We start from the raw sequence: 15,785 nt of genomic DNA on the forward strand, positions 1-15,785 counted from the left end.
TTGTTGTTTTATAAAAATATTATATAATGTCATAAATTTATGTAATCGAATATCACATATAGTAATTTATAACATATAAATTATCTCAAAAGTAAATTGTAACTATAATAAATTGTTTAATACATGGAAAAAAAAGTTGTATTAACAGCATCAGTGCGTTATTGTTGAGATAAAATTTATTGATACAACACATCAATATTAATGAACAAAAACATCAGATAATTGTTTTAATTTAAATATTTGGTCCAATAATATCCACAATTGAATTAACTATTTATGCTTGTGGTAGCCCGTGACGTCGACGTTTAATTGAAGCAACTTAATTTTTTTTCCGTGTAGAAAACTGAACATTTAATCGCTTTTTTATCTTTAACACATTTTTCATTTCGTGTTAAAAGATATTATAGTCAGTTTTATTTTAAATTATAATAAGAATGTTTTATAATTTATCCTCTAAATCTAAATTTTTTAAAAAGAATGTGGTATACTGCTAGCGTCTCGGATTGTTTTGTAAAAAAAATATGTAATTTACTAATAAAATATCAAGTTTCAATAAACATTATATCTAAAACGATTAACTTACAATTGAATTCCGTATCAAAAGCGTATTAAAACTGTTCAACTGCAAAAAAAAATTTATTGTATATATATATAAATCGAAACCAGAGATTAATTTTATTCCATGCTTTTATATTATCTGTATTTTATAGATACAGCGTTAGATAAATAATTTATAGTTAAAAGCAAATTTTAACTCAATGCTGATTATGTTTCATAGTAACTGTAATTGCGTTGTTTTCATAACAATTGATACAGCGAAGTGATTTTACGCTTGTTTGCGGTTATCCTAATTAATCATCAAAATCACTTTGTTAGTTTTGATTTTAACCAAATGATAGCAAAAGTAATCAAACATGATAACGGAAATGGATGAAAACGTAAAACATGAAATATCAAAATGTATAATAGTTATTAGCGTAGGTACATTACGCGCGCTCTTTTCCAATTAACTATACATACTTCTCATTTGTTAGAAAGTTATAAATATTATAAAGTTATAAATATATATATATGTTTTACTTATCGCGCGCATATTGATTTCATTTACTAGATACCTATCAAAGAGGTAATTCGCTAATGAGACCAACATTACCTATTTACTTCCATAAATATAGGGAATAACAAATATTTTATGAAAATGACGTTTTATCAAATATTATTACCGTTTATTCAAATTGTTATTACGTTTTATCAAATATTATTTTATTAAATATCATTGTCGTCAGTTAATTTTCAGTGTACTTCGGAATGCCGTTAACTACCAAAATATTTGACGCGCAATAATTTAACCGTTTATGTTGCCATTATCTACAATATAACGTAAAAACGTATTTCGAAAACGCTTACAATGACATTCAATGGACCAATGAATACCCAGAAATTCACAAAATGTGTAAAATTATTTCGCTGCTGGCACTGAATTGCGGATTAATATGCATTGCAACATCGCATTTGTATTCGCGATTATCGTCACTAGCTAACTAAAACATTATCTTGTCAATCCGCGTCGGCCGCAAATTTGCGAGTAATCAAGAGGAGATGCCGAAAATGCAAAATTCGCAATTGGTAAACCCTCGCGTCGCGGCGCGGCGCTGCGCAATCATTGACTAATTAAAATGCAATCGGCGTATGTCGAGTTAGCATAAGCAAATTCTTCCCGGCTATCCTTTTTTCGTCCCTCCCCGTCCATTTCGCGAGATTCACTTTGTTTTCGATTCCCTGTTTACGCTGCTATTGCCTCCGCCTGTTCGAAACAACGCAATGTAAATTGTCTATCAGTTGTTTGCCGCCGAAAAACAACTGGTGGCAATTAGTTGCCACCAGTAAAATTAATTCATTGTGATGACTATATATGCACGTGTTACTTTACTTTGCTGACGCGAAAATTGTCCGTTTATAACGTACAATAAAAATAATAAATTAGACTTTATGACATTAAATTAAAATAAACTCTTTATATAACTCATAATATTCAGATAATTGAAATTTATGTTAGCCATCTAAAAAATAAAAAAAAATTATTTTTATTTGTATTTTATTTTCCATATTTCATGTCTATATCTATTAAAATGCCTTTGGTATTTCTGAAAGAAATCTTTTTTGCGGATATTTAAATCGAGATATAATAATTATTGAGAACATTATAAGGAGATAAAAAAAATTAAAAATACAATTTAATGTAATTAATATAATACAAAGCGTACTCTTCATGTTCTTGTTTCATAAAAAATTTTATAAGCCAAGTCGTCTATGGAAGTTTCAATATCCTTCGTATATTTAAATTACCTAAAGGCTCTGTATCGATTTTTCGATCTTCTGCTGTTGCTCTTTCACAATTTTCTATTTCGGTATTTGACCCTTCCTCGTTTTGCGCAACTCTGGTTTATATTGGATAATAAATGTTTCAACCCCCCCCTATAAGCAAATTGCCATGCCACATCCGGCGAAGTTATTATTGAAACGTGCTAGCCGAAAGTCGTGCATGAATATGCCTTTTTGTATCCCTGCTCTTTTGCGAAGTTGCCTTTTCGATAACGTACATCACATTGGAGATTTCCATCATTCCAAAATTTCACGAGTAAAATTCTGCGCATTCGCCCTCTCATAACAAGACTTACATTTTATCGTAATCTATCGCTTAAATCGAAATGAGATTTTCTTCGTTGAAGAATTTCACGAAGATGCAAAGCAAAAAACTCTTGCTATGTGTTAAGGAAATAATTAATATAACTGTTGTATTTCTCATTTTCATGTATCTGTGCGGAATTATTCAGTATACAATTTCTGCACTTTTGAATAGAAAAAGAAACAATGCATAATTGATGTTGCTGCTAATTATATGTATAGCTGTAGTAATTACTGCTAAATTCACTTAGCAGCAGAAATCAGTTATGCAGGATTGTTAAATAAATATCGTTAATTTACGCAAACGTTTCGCTGATTGTACAGCAGAGCTGTACTTTGTAATTAATAATGCCGATTAATAATTTGGTGTGATTGGGAATGATGGAATGGAAGTTGTTACATCGTGAATTGAATTTCTTATTTTTCTCGCGTACTATATTTATATCCCGCCATACCTGTGTGTGTGCAGTATGTGATCGCACACATATATACGCATATTGAGATAAGTGTCGTGTAACGCGCAATTTACCAAGCAAAATAACGCTATAATATGAAATATTTCGTCACTTTCGTGTACAATATATACGTTATGTGTAGCACATGGCATAAAATTTTCAAGAAATAACATAGGTTCCGGTGGACCTTTTGGGGTCGCAACGAAAAATTTCACCGCTGGGAATTTTTACATTGTAATTTACTTTTTATCTGCAAAAATTAGTTAAATGGAAAACAATTACAGCCTATAAAAATTATAAATTTTTCAAAGATTTTTATACATTCTAGTCCGTGATTATGTAATAAATATAAAAAATAAAATTAATTATCTCTTTTCCTGATATATTAATGTATTGATTAATTGAAAATGTTCGGATAAGATAATTACCAAAATCTATATTTCTATATAATAGAAAAAAAAACTGAGTGCAAATGTATGCGGCAAATTTTTTTACCTATTCCTTTCGTGTCATTTATACATATATTTTGATTTCTTCACAAGCGCTAATGAGTTCCAGTTACTAATACGCGTCTTTAAAAATACAGTAATTGTTTTTCGAAAGCATTTCCCTACCGCGATGCTTATTGTAGACACGTTGCACACAATTGCAAAAACTGTCTACACGTACGTATATCCCGCATTTAAACAATGCCATCGGCAAAATTAATAAACGCGGGCGTTGTTTTCATGACATTCGCGAAGCAAAATTCCGGAAAATAAAAATCCGCGACTCACAATTGATTGCTGTTTTGACATTTTGGCATTTTGACATTTCGACGGCTGGTACGCTCGTGCGCCTCTGTTGTTGCTCGAGCTTGTTTGACAAATAGTTTGCGGCCGCTTAAAAAACAATGAAAGAAACTGCTATAGTACTATGAATTCATATAAATAGCGAAGACATCAAATTAATGAGCCAAGTGGTTGAAAGGAATAATTTTTATAGTCAAGCATCTTGCCGAATACATGTTGCAGGAAAAATGACTATAAAAACTTTAGGCTATACTATAAAAAAAAACTACAGAAACGATTGCAACAATAAAAGTTCATTTAATCCAAAGTAAAATTTAACTTCTTTATCAATCGCAAATGTATCTCTTTGTATTTGTAACATTTCATCATTCATATCAATGTGAATTTTTCTTTGTTAAAAGAATTTACAGCAAATACAAAGCAAAACTTTGATTAAAACCAAAAGATCAATTAATTACTGCAACATTTCTATTGCATACAAAATTGTAGATCTTGCACTTTTTAATTGAAAAGAAACGGAACACAATACAACTTGGATTAAAGTTAAAATACTTCAATTTCGTTCGTTATTACTTTCAGTATTCAGGACAATTATGAAAAGTATATAAAACACAAAAATGTACGTATATTTTTTTCTATGTATACGGCTTCGTTCTCTTTTAACGATTTTTTAAGGTTTCATAATAAATTAATTGTATTATGATATTAATATTGCTTTTCTTCCTCTTATTGTTTGTTTCTTCTGCAAGACTAAGCAATAAATAATTATAGTGCATTGTACAATTTGAAGGCAATTTTCTCTAGTAGTTATAGAAAACTTCGTATGTTCGTATATACAAAAAAATTTCTAAATATATTATGTGCTTTGTCACTATCTCCGTACAGTATCTTAATAGCGTATCCTAGAGATTAATTAAATTGCAAATCCTGATACGAAAATGATATGAATAATATGAAAATACAAATAATTTCAATATCTACTCTAATTGAAATATAATTAATATATTAAATTTGATATAATTTATATATATAAACAGTTTTTGCAACGAAAATATATATACCTCAATTTACAAGTAGATATGATGGATGAATAAAAGATTAGAATAATTAAATTAATTATTTTAAAGTAATTTAAAAAATAATTAAATTCATATAGAATAGGTTTTATTTTTAATTAATTTTAATGAATAAAATTTTATTTTAAAGAGTATTTACATAAATTAATATTATTAATATGTGCTAAATTTTTACCTTTCGGGAAAGACAAAATTATATAATTTAATAAATTTATTTAACTTTTTCTTTTGTAACTTTAATTCAATCAAAAATAAAATAAAATAATTTATTAATTTATTGTTTGCTTGATTTATTAAAATCACAATCTCAACTCTCGTATGATGTAAAAAATTTGGCAAAACAAAATAATAATCAATTAATTTCCACTCTCAAAATAAAGATAAACTTTATTTTTCAAAAATGTAGATTTAAAGTTTTTAATAATGAAGTCTTAAATGAAGTAATTAGACGTTAAATTTAAATTGTCTTTTAAAAAGGTTTAAATAATTTAATAACATGTTACAAACCAGACTCGCCATTATGTTCCGTCCGCCTCTCCTCTCATTATACGCAATATTTGTTAATTATTTCAACGCGACGAAAGGACGCACTTTTCAGGTAAACGGCTGTGCTTTAGTGATTTTTTTTCTTTTCATAACGGCGCAACCCGGTTTTATAAAGTCAAAGCATACTTTCTATCCGCATCGTGAGAGTAAAAAGTCAGAAAAAGTTTTGATGACTTTGTGGAAACGTTGCTTGTCATCTCGTTCGTTTAATGTGCAAAACACTTTTCGTATTTTTGTGTTTAATGTAAATAAATAATAACGTAAATGAGTAAGTGTGAGCAATGGACTAAGAACGACTCATTCCTCCTTATACTAATTTTACTCATTGTCAGTGTGAAACATGGAATCGTTCTAAGACAACGGCATTAATCCATTTGCAATTTTATATCGTGATCAATATGTATAAGATAAAATGCTGTAAATGCTTAATTGTTACCGAAGTAAATTCAACCATTATAGTAGTGCTAATTTCATTTGTTCGATATACTCTTGATAATTTAATAAATCGTATTATCCAGTTGTACCGAAACACAGCAAAAATAGCTTTACCCGTAAACGAGAGAGGATTATTTTAAGCCATCGTTGTATTTGCATCTTAATAAGCCCAACTCCCTCCGGTCACCCCGGGATATTTTTATGACGCGAATCAATATGGAATAAGAATGCGCGATAAAAAGTAATTTACTTCTCGAAAGCCCAAAGAGATAGAATATATTTTCGATTCTCAGCCATTCGCCTGGTCTTTTTCGTCGAATACTTTCTTTCCGGTGAAAGATATATCGCAGTACACGCCATGGGTTCTTTATTCGATACACACGCCGGCAACCACTCACTCACCCATACGCACACCTGCACACAGCGGTATGCCACTGAAGCCTTGCCAATAGCAAATAAATAGACGATATAGGGGAGGGTACGACAGCAAGGGAGTCAGGACATTACGTGGCTATTTCGTGAAGCGAAGGGACGCGAGAGGTGTGTGGGTGCGAGATTTAGAGACGTTTAATTTTCCAAAAAGGTGGATTTGCGACCGCCATCGCGACGCTTGCGTCGCCAATTTATCGTCAGAGCGTCGCGCACTCGCTGGATATTCGCTTACCAATAAAAAAAATTCTTTTCTTACCTTTATTTACGTTGCTTGTCCGCATATTCCATTTTCGGCACCTCTAGACGATTTATTTTCGAGAAATCTTTGCCTTCCATATTCCGGGCCGATATATTTGTCACTTGTCCTGAAACAAGATATTACATATTGACAAATCTATATGTATATGAATGCCATTTTATATAATTGTTCTCAATAGAAATTGCTTTTAACACTGCATCACTTATATTGCAACGTTCTAAAGTTGAACCTTAATAAATTTAATATAAAATATTGGTCTGATTTTTGGACTATTTTTTATCACATGTTAAAAATAAGAGATATCCATGATAATGCAATTGCATTTTACTACCGATTAATCGTTACGCGCTCGTCGTTTCGTTGAAGATAAATTCAGTCGCACGTTTGTTTAGTATTCATGTAATGGAGAGAGCGTATTTTCAATTAAATGCCTAACATGCGCGGTTACGCGATTCAATAACTTTTACAACAATGAATGAGAGAGAGAGAGAGATGCGTGAATTACCATTTAAAAATAAGATATTTCGAAACTGTCACATTACTTGATGCTGAAATAAAATTTTTTTCGACGCAAGTCTAATTCTTTACACAACGCTCTCGATCATTATATATCTAGGTATTGCAAATTGAAGAACTTTTTTATGAAGAAGTATAAACGGATAAAAGATTTTCTAGAGTATAAAAAAATCATTCGCGAAAAATACAAGTTGCGTATTAATGTAATTTCTTCAAAATTTTAATTCTCTAATTATACAATTTTAAAGATTACATATATCGACGTAAAATTAACATAACGTGTATAAAAATATATAACTTTACAATTAGATGTAGTGGTGAGTTCTTTTTCTATATAAATCGGTCGAAAACTTACGCTCGCAATATCGCAATCGACGCGAGCAAGAAAAACCGCAAAGTTCGGTCGGAATCCCCCGCGCAACCGCACCTACCATCCGCGAGCTGAAACTCAGGCTAAAACCCGCGAGGAGATCTCGCGAGAAACTCGAAATGAGCGTATCGACAGAGCGGAATAAGAAACGTAGCCGGCGGCCGAATTAACCGGTAAGATAAACTTTGCCGCTGTAAATTTCCTAGGTGACATTAGCGATCGAATTAGAAAGTCGCTCTCGCGGGTGGCGTCGCGTACCGAAACTTCCGAAACGGCGAACAGGACGTCCATTAAATTTAGCCGGCGCATTTCTTGGATACACAAAAAATAAAAACTTATATACAAGCGCTTATTATTTCTCATCTTTGCGACCGTTCACCGTTCCGAGCGATACCGGTGATACTGAACATTTCGTGTGTCACTTCATTTTCGAGAGAATCGGTCGGCCTTTGAATTTATTTACTGGACCAATTTAATGCTCAAATTGCGTAGGGCTGTTCTCCAGGGATTTGTTATCGAGGGATCGACGAGCGAGATTAATTGCCGGGAATCGCGCGGACTTGCTGCAACCATTTTAGAGAATAAATTAGACTAGCTTCGAGAGCGCGGTCGCGGCGGATTTCTATTTTGATTACTATCTTGTTGTTAACACAATGATGGTGCCCTAAACGATGTTGAAAAATTCGATCAATATACATGTGTACCTAATACGAAAAGCGATAAATCAATTTTACTTCATGAACTATAAGCGAAACTCGATTAAGTTTACGTAATTTGAAACAATATATTATACAATAGTTATATCTATTTATACTAAAAACAAAAAAGTTCTAACACACAGTTCTAAAATAAAAAATATCTTTCTCCTGGCCGCATCATTCCCATTAGTAATGCAGGACATCTATCGATGTGTGGTGACGCGTTATTTTTCCAAAAAATTAATATTCAGATAAGTAAATAATAATAAAATTTCGTTTACGATGGCTATTTTATCACGGATATCGATATATGGCTCGTCCGATATGAAAGTCCAATGTAAAAACAGGAAAATAGAATTTTAATATTTCAACGCAAAAATAGCGATGACGAAGTCTGAACGTTATATTTTCAGATCTTTAGAACGCCGTCAGATCTCAATTTCCGGGGCATTTTTAAATGCAGGCAGGTAACGTGAGATCTTTCCAGGGAGTAATTTTCGGCGAATAACTGAAGTTATGGTGCGGGAATGGAGATTACATCGATAGCGGATTAATATCGTAAATGCGAAATTTAATGTTAAAGAGCGAAAGCATTTTATAACGCTCTAATCGATAACCTGCGGCGTCGATCGCAAACCATTTACAATCCCGGCACCGTGGGAGAGAATATTTCATTATTGCACGTTACACAGCGTAATATATTATGACACATTATTACGCATCATTCATCGTTCATGTTTGTTTTAATCCGCGTGCTGCTTTATAATTTATATCCGAAATGCAGCGCGTTTTTGATTTCTTAAAAAGAGAGTAGAATTAATGTTGTAATTGAAGATAAAGGTCTTCCCTAATTCGATACTAGACTGAATAAATACTGAACAAATGAGATATTACCTATATATACATTGAGAAATCGCATGCTGGTTATATTGATCTGGTCAACTTAAAAAAAAAAGAACACTTAAAATGTATTTTAAATGTTGTATTTTAATGGAAAATATACAAAGAAAATATGATGGCGTTTGCAAACGTTACAAGATTTGGAAATAAAATTATCGCGAATTATTCGTGATAAGTCAACAATAACATTTATTTTAAAAAAGTATCGTTTATACTTTGCAACGTACATCTCTCGAATGCAAAGGAGCTTATACGTAATGTTTACCTTAAATTAGATGTACTTTTAGTACGCAGATTTTCGAGACGCGTATTCAAAAAACAATTCGGGACATTTGGAGAAAATGAGAACGAAAGGTAAACAAAATAGAGAGAATCGGGAGACAAAGATGGCGAGGCTGGGAAAAGAACACGGTCGGAAAATTGGACTTTCCTAGGTTTGCCGAAGAGTGAGACCGGCACTACCGATTCCAAGGCGAATTGGAGTCAGCCTTATCCGATCTGGGCGCTCGTATAAATCCCGACAATCAAAAGATGACCATCTAAACAGTCGCGTTCTCCTAAGAAATGCTCTTAAACGGCTGGAAAAGTACTGCCACGTACCCCTTTCGCATTTGCAACGAACGGAATGCGATAACCTGTAATCTATGATTTAAATTATAACTTTATTTATGACAATGAACTAATAATAGATATAAACGTAAAAAAAAATGATTAAAAAACTGAAATCACAAAGTTATAAATTCCTACAAAATAAACTGTTTTAAATCATAGAACTTAATACTATAATATAAAAGAATTATATGATAACAGATACTATTATTTCCATTTAAAATCTACTTACGTAAAATATTTTTATTTTGTTAAAAATTTATACTTTGATAACGCATGTGTCTCTGGTTACATTTAATTTTTTGACAAAATGTTATTCCAAACATGTGCGCTTTTTTAAATTCATACCGCGTTTCAATTTACCCGTGCATAAGACAGCAGAATTTCATTTTCTCGGCGATTATCGATTTTCATATCTCGGCGTGTCCCAAGTGTAAAGCAATAAATCGTCCTCTTGACGCAAGAGCAAAAATTGATAATTCGATAAAAAAATTTCCTGCCATGCTTGACTAAATTCACCTGTCGAGAGTTTCGCGTTTGTCGATGTTAGAAGACCCTCTGCGAGGGAATAAGCATTGCACGTCCCTTTGAAGAGACAATATAATAAAACTGAAAAATACATTCGATTCGGTGAATTCAGATTGCAATATTTATCATCCTTCGGGAATTTTTTCCCATTTCGCACCATATCTCCTTTAATCATTATCGCATCATCCAAGCGGCGTTATAGTTTTAATGCGAAAGTTATCGCCAGTTAAAACACCACGTGACAAATATATGGGAACTAATTGACCGAAGCATGCGCTAAAATTATTTTCATTTTCACGCCGATACGATTTATTGAGCAAACGTTAATTGGAGCATCGCAACGGCATTACTCGCGTCGGGCGTACGCGGTTATGACGCGTGTATCCGTTGTGCCGTGTATTTACACGCGAATTTTCCTAATTCCAGCGGGAGAAATTGGTATTGGAGCATTGAGAAAAAAATAACACATCACGCGCAGATGTGACGGCGAGAGCTTTGCGGGACACCGTCATTTGTTGGTTAGCAAACTGCAGTTGAAGTTCTGCGGAAACTCGCGTCACCCGTTAGAAACCCGCGCTTTTAGGCTGCACGTAGTGCGATATTTCATACTTGACTATTTCACGCGACAGGAACAATCGTATAACTTTATTAGCCCGCGATTATTATCTTAATCGATTGTCGCACCTTGCCGACAGTTTTATGAATAATGATTTGAAAGGTAATGTATTTCTTGCACAATTATTTGTCGTTATCTAAATGGTAAATGACGAGAAAGATGTTGTTTAGCAAAAAGCTTATTATTTTATCTAATAATATTATCTATCTGGCCGCTTCTGATGCATATATTCCAATCGATGTGTTTTACTATCGATTCTTTCAATGAGAAATTCCATCGAGAATCCAGATGGAAAAATACCGACGTGAAAATCTGGCGCGTTATAATGCCATATACAGATATAATAAGAGCAGACATGGTCTAGCGAGCAAATAATCTTCTAATATGGATCTACTAATAGGACAAGCAAAGACGAGGTTGTCTCTTCTCTGTCGCGAAGGGTGAAGGGTACCCATTTGGCGAGGGTGTCAGGGCTCGTGTGGCATCGCACGGTAGCTCGAGGCAAATACATGGACGAAGCATTTATCGGCCGTATCAATCGTTATCGAGGTGAAACAATTCGAGGATATCTGCGGTCCTCACGATGGCCGTGTCTCTCATCTCCGTCCCCTCCTTTTCTTCCCCCGTGGGAACGAGTTATCGGAAGCGATCGATACTTGCCGCGCGGAACACTTACGACGAGATATACAACCGCTTGCTGGCCGTTCGCTCGCATTCATAGGTAAATAATCGTTATAACGCGTCCCCGACTCAGAGCTCATTAAATTATTTCGCGATTTTAACGCTCTTTAGTATCTGAGTGCGGACATGCGATGGGACGCTCGATATTTTCCCAATTCTCACACGACAATACTATTTTCTCGGTATCTCTTATAGATTGTTCAGGAAACATGATAATTAAATATCCGGAAAAAAATAGACGAACATTGTTAGTCAATTGTGCAGGCGAGTTAATTATGCATCATTTATATGGATGCTTCGTTTACCCCTAAGTACATAATTTATCATCATTGCTTAATTGCGCGCTATCGTGACTACAAACATCGTAATATATCCTGTAAATTATTACATCTCGCTGTTTCCTTAGACGTGCAATTACTCGCCTATAGACATATGTGTTATTTATGGAGTTGTGTTTTTAAGTTGCTTGTCTATAGAAACATTATATGTGTAAAGAAATGTATTCTCAAACTCTTAATGTAACGCTAACTATTTTTACATGTTTCCTATTATCGTAATTATGATTTCCTTTTCGCAAATTATGCATCTCAAGAAAATGATATTAAAAATAAAAGTTTTAAATTGGTACGTGCGGTATTCATGGATTACGTCATGTTCTTTGTACGTCCCTCGGTATAACGCAATTTTAAGTTTTCACTTCTTTAAGTTCGCTAAGCCTAAATAAATACTTCTCGCAGGCGAGTTCGCCAATTTCCATAATACCTCGTTACTCGCCAGTTAATGATGAAATAACTTTCGCGTTCTAATTCTAATCGGATTGTTACTTCTCGCTAAGTCAGCGAACAATTAGCGAGGGGCTACATCAATTCGGTGAGCAAATAGAAGGTCTCTTTGCTGCGAGACAGATTCGATAATACTGCCGCGACGGATTCTCAAGAAACGCTCGGGACACATCTCAGCATCAGATAGTAACTCGATTTCGAATTCTCCAAGCGGAATTCCTCTTCGCTCGTGGTCTGATCCTTACGCTCCGTGACTTATACTTTCTAGCGGCGCGCGGCGGGTCCGAAACCATATTCTCTCGCGATATGGCGGGGGCAATAGGCTGGCGCGCGCGCGGGGTGGAAAAGTGCGATACGGTTTTCCAACGGCTTACGGATAAGTCGCGGAAAGCCAGCGGGGTAATAGCGACGACCGGTATGAATCAGCCGTAAGAGTTCTCTGAGAGATCCCGGCATTGGTGCAGTAATATATTTCCCGTGTCGATAGCGATCGATCGTTTTGGGCGAATAAAATGTCAATACTCTTGTCGCGTTTCGGTTTAACCTCCACTGGTACGCTTCGCTCGAGAGGAGCGAGGCTGGAGTAAGATATAAGCGTAAAATATAAGAGAGGGAACGTTACGGCGGCGTGTACGATCCTCTACGTGTATGACCCGGAGATACAGGAGAAATAGCGAGAACCATGTTTCCCGGCTGCTTCGACCGCTTTATCGTCGGAGAAGTGACGTACTTCGTGGGTTCCCGCGCACGGACCGAGCTCTCATCTCCACCGTAATACGTGATAATAAGAATAGCTTGTGCGCCGCCGGAACGCTGGAATCCGCCTCCTCTTTCGCTGGTTCTTCGTACGTTCCCCGTACTTAATACCTTTGCGAGATAACGCAACAATAAATGCTCGGCGTACGTATACATGTGTGCACGAAATTAGAAAAAGGAAAGAACGAGAGGGAGAGAGAAAGAGGAGAATATATGCTCTCGCAGCGTTTGTGAGTTGAAGATCATGGCTCCAGCGTCGCCAATTGGCAAATATTCCTCCTTCATTTGTAAAATTATGCAATTTATGTAGAATTATATAGTTATCGCTATCGTGGGCTCGCCCCGTATATGTGTGCCAAGTTATAATTTAAGTCAACGGAAAGGCACTTCCGCCGCGCTGCGGGTTTCCAACACGCCGGTTCGTGTGCGGTTTTCACTCCGTTTCGCGGCATCCCGGTGCCGCGAGGATCTTGGGGGAGGCAGAAGACAACAGTTTCTCGAGCGGTGAACTGCGCGCTGGCCCCGATAGGAGCGAGGAGAAATAACTCCTGGATGCGGGAGGAACGTGAACCGCGGCGCGCGGCGCAGCGCGGCGAAAGGGGTGGAGAGACCGGCGGGAGGTGGGCGATACAGATAAGGAATTTTCCGTGCGGGGAGATTCCGTGGCGGCGGGTTATCCTTTCCCAAGGAATCCAGGAACCTCGGCTCTCGAGTGGGGACGAATTGCCCCTCGAGATTCACGGCGCGATCCTGGCCGTAGGGCGCGTTACATTCGTGCGCTTAGGTACCGGCGCGTCCTGAAGAACGAATCGCCCCGCCGTTGGTGGCAGGCTTGGATTACCACGGAGCAACATGGTGAAATTACGTTCCCTGACTTATATAGCGATCTCCTTCTTTTATTTCATCGTGCCCGATAACGTCCGGCTACGCGCGCAGAGAACCGCAGATGGGATGATCCGAATGATCATTGTTTCGCGTGTTTCCAGCAAGATGCTGGTAAATAATACCGTACACAATATCGAAGCGTAAATATATTTTCTGTCTATTTGTTACGAATATGAAGAACCCATGACAATTTATCATAATAATTAAGATGTACAAAATTTGTATTTTTAGATTGTATTAAGAATCTTTTTTCTGTTTTGAAATATCTTTTAATAAATCTTTAATAATAATAAAAAATGTTAAAAAAAAGCACTTTTAAGTAGACTTTATTTTTTCGGTGCAACAAGTTTGAAGTTTAATAATCTAGATATTTAATTCTAAATTTGAAAAACTGTAGCAAGTAATAAGACCGTTCTCAAAATATTTCTAATTAAAATAAAGTAAATTGCCATGAAAATTAAGTTTGAGAACTTTAAAACGCTTTATATATTAAATGCTTTTCCTCCTTCTCTCTCTCTCTCTCTATTCGTACACGCACACAGATGGCTTTATATCTCCCTAAATAAGTATTTATTCTTAAAGGATGTTTATCGTAAGAACAGATAAAGTTGTATTCTATATTCTGCTCCACTCTATTCTAGTTTCCTTTAGTAAAGTAAATATACAGAAAACATTCAGAGACGCTTCGAGTTACAGCTACGAACAGTTTTAGACCTGCGAGTGGGTAACGCCATTCGGCGAACTTAAATCTTAACGTATAGAAGGAGGGATAAAAGTACGCGCAATCGAAAAGAGATTAGCTAGTTTCGATTTATGTGGCCGACCGAGGATGTAAAGTGAAATTTTCTTATTCGGCGCCTTAATCCTTCGGTACATTATCAGATATTCACGATCCATAAAACTCTCGAGAAAGAATCTCGGTGACGATATCGTGCATCTTGTTTAAACGCCGAATTCTTTCATTAGAGATTCAAATAAATGATAAAATTATAATTAGGCGAACCAATTAAGGATAATCTATCATTTTGGAATATAATAAATTTTAAACAATATTCACCTATTTTGCCTACGATTGTTTCGATACTGGTAATACTAACTACGCACAGCACTTCGAAAAATTAAGAATTATACATTGATAAAAGAGATTCATAAAAAATACATAATTATGCAATTTCTAAAAAAAATATACTTTGATTCGCGTGATTTCTTCTTAATAAAAATATTATAACACATTTTTAATGTCCATTTCTACCAACGCAGATTAACTATAATCTCAGTTTAACTTACTTTTTATCTTTTTTCTTGTCTTAAGAATTAGAAAAAGATAAAAAAGTAATTAAGTTAAACCATCAAGATTAAAGTTAATCTACATTGGTAGAGTGGGACATATTAAGTGTTATACATAATTAAAAGTTTAAGAAATTTCATACACTAAAAATTACGAACTATCGTAGTATTTTACTTCGTAAAATGTAATTCAAAAAATATATAAAACTATATAGAAAAAATTTAGTGGGCAACGACTTGCGAATAAAAAATACAAATGTCGAACAACAGCATTTAAAAATTAATTAAACCGTGGAATGCACGAATTTTGCGGAGAGGAAAAAAAATAATATTGGTTTTCCGTTTCTTCAGAAGTATTGTATTAATTAAACGTCGAAATTGATATCGAAACATGGAAAGCAATACCGAGAGCATCGTATCGTAGGTAATGGAATTAATACAGACCGACATAAATGGTCATGCGGAATCGGGTCGATCG

At 34.9% G+C, this 15,785-nt stretch overlaps 1 protein-coding gene and 1 long non-coding RNA gene across 13 annotated transcripts in view; one reads left to right on the forward strand and one right to left on the reverse strand.

Annotated features, from left to right (window-relative positions):
• The window catches only part of LOC143898161 (uncharacterized), a 277,565-nt gene that overhangs the window by 138,211 nt on the left and 123,569 nt on the right, over positions 1-15,785 (reverse strand). For all 5 annotated transcript variants that reach the window (XR_013257125.1, XR_013257127.1, XR_013257128.1 and 2 more), the window contains one exon: positions 6,677-6,785. This is a non-coding gene — a long non-coding RNA (uncharacterized LOC143898161). The remainder of the gene's footprint in view (positions 1-6,676; positions 6,786-15,785) is intronic.
• The window catches only part of Mp (collagen XV/XVIII-type protein multiplexin), a 229,525-nt gene that overhangs the window by 92,965 nt on the left and 120,775 nt on the right, over positions 1-15,785 (forward strand). The window lies entirely within an intron of this gene.

The sequence above is a fragment of the Temnothorax americanus genome, unplaced genomic scaffold, assembly GCF_048541705.1.
Source record: "Temnothorax americanus isolate GAGA-0224 unplaced genomic scaffold, ASM4854170v1 Scaffold22, whole genome shotgun sequence".
Lineage (NCBI taxonomy): Eukaryota > Metazoa > Arthropoda > Insecta > Hymenoptera > Formicidae > Temnothorax > Temnothorax americanus.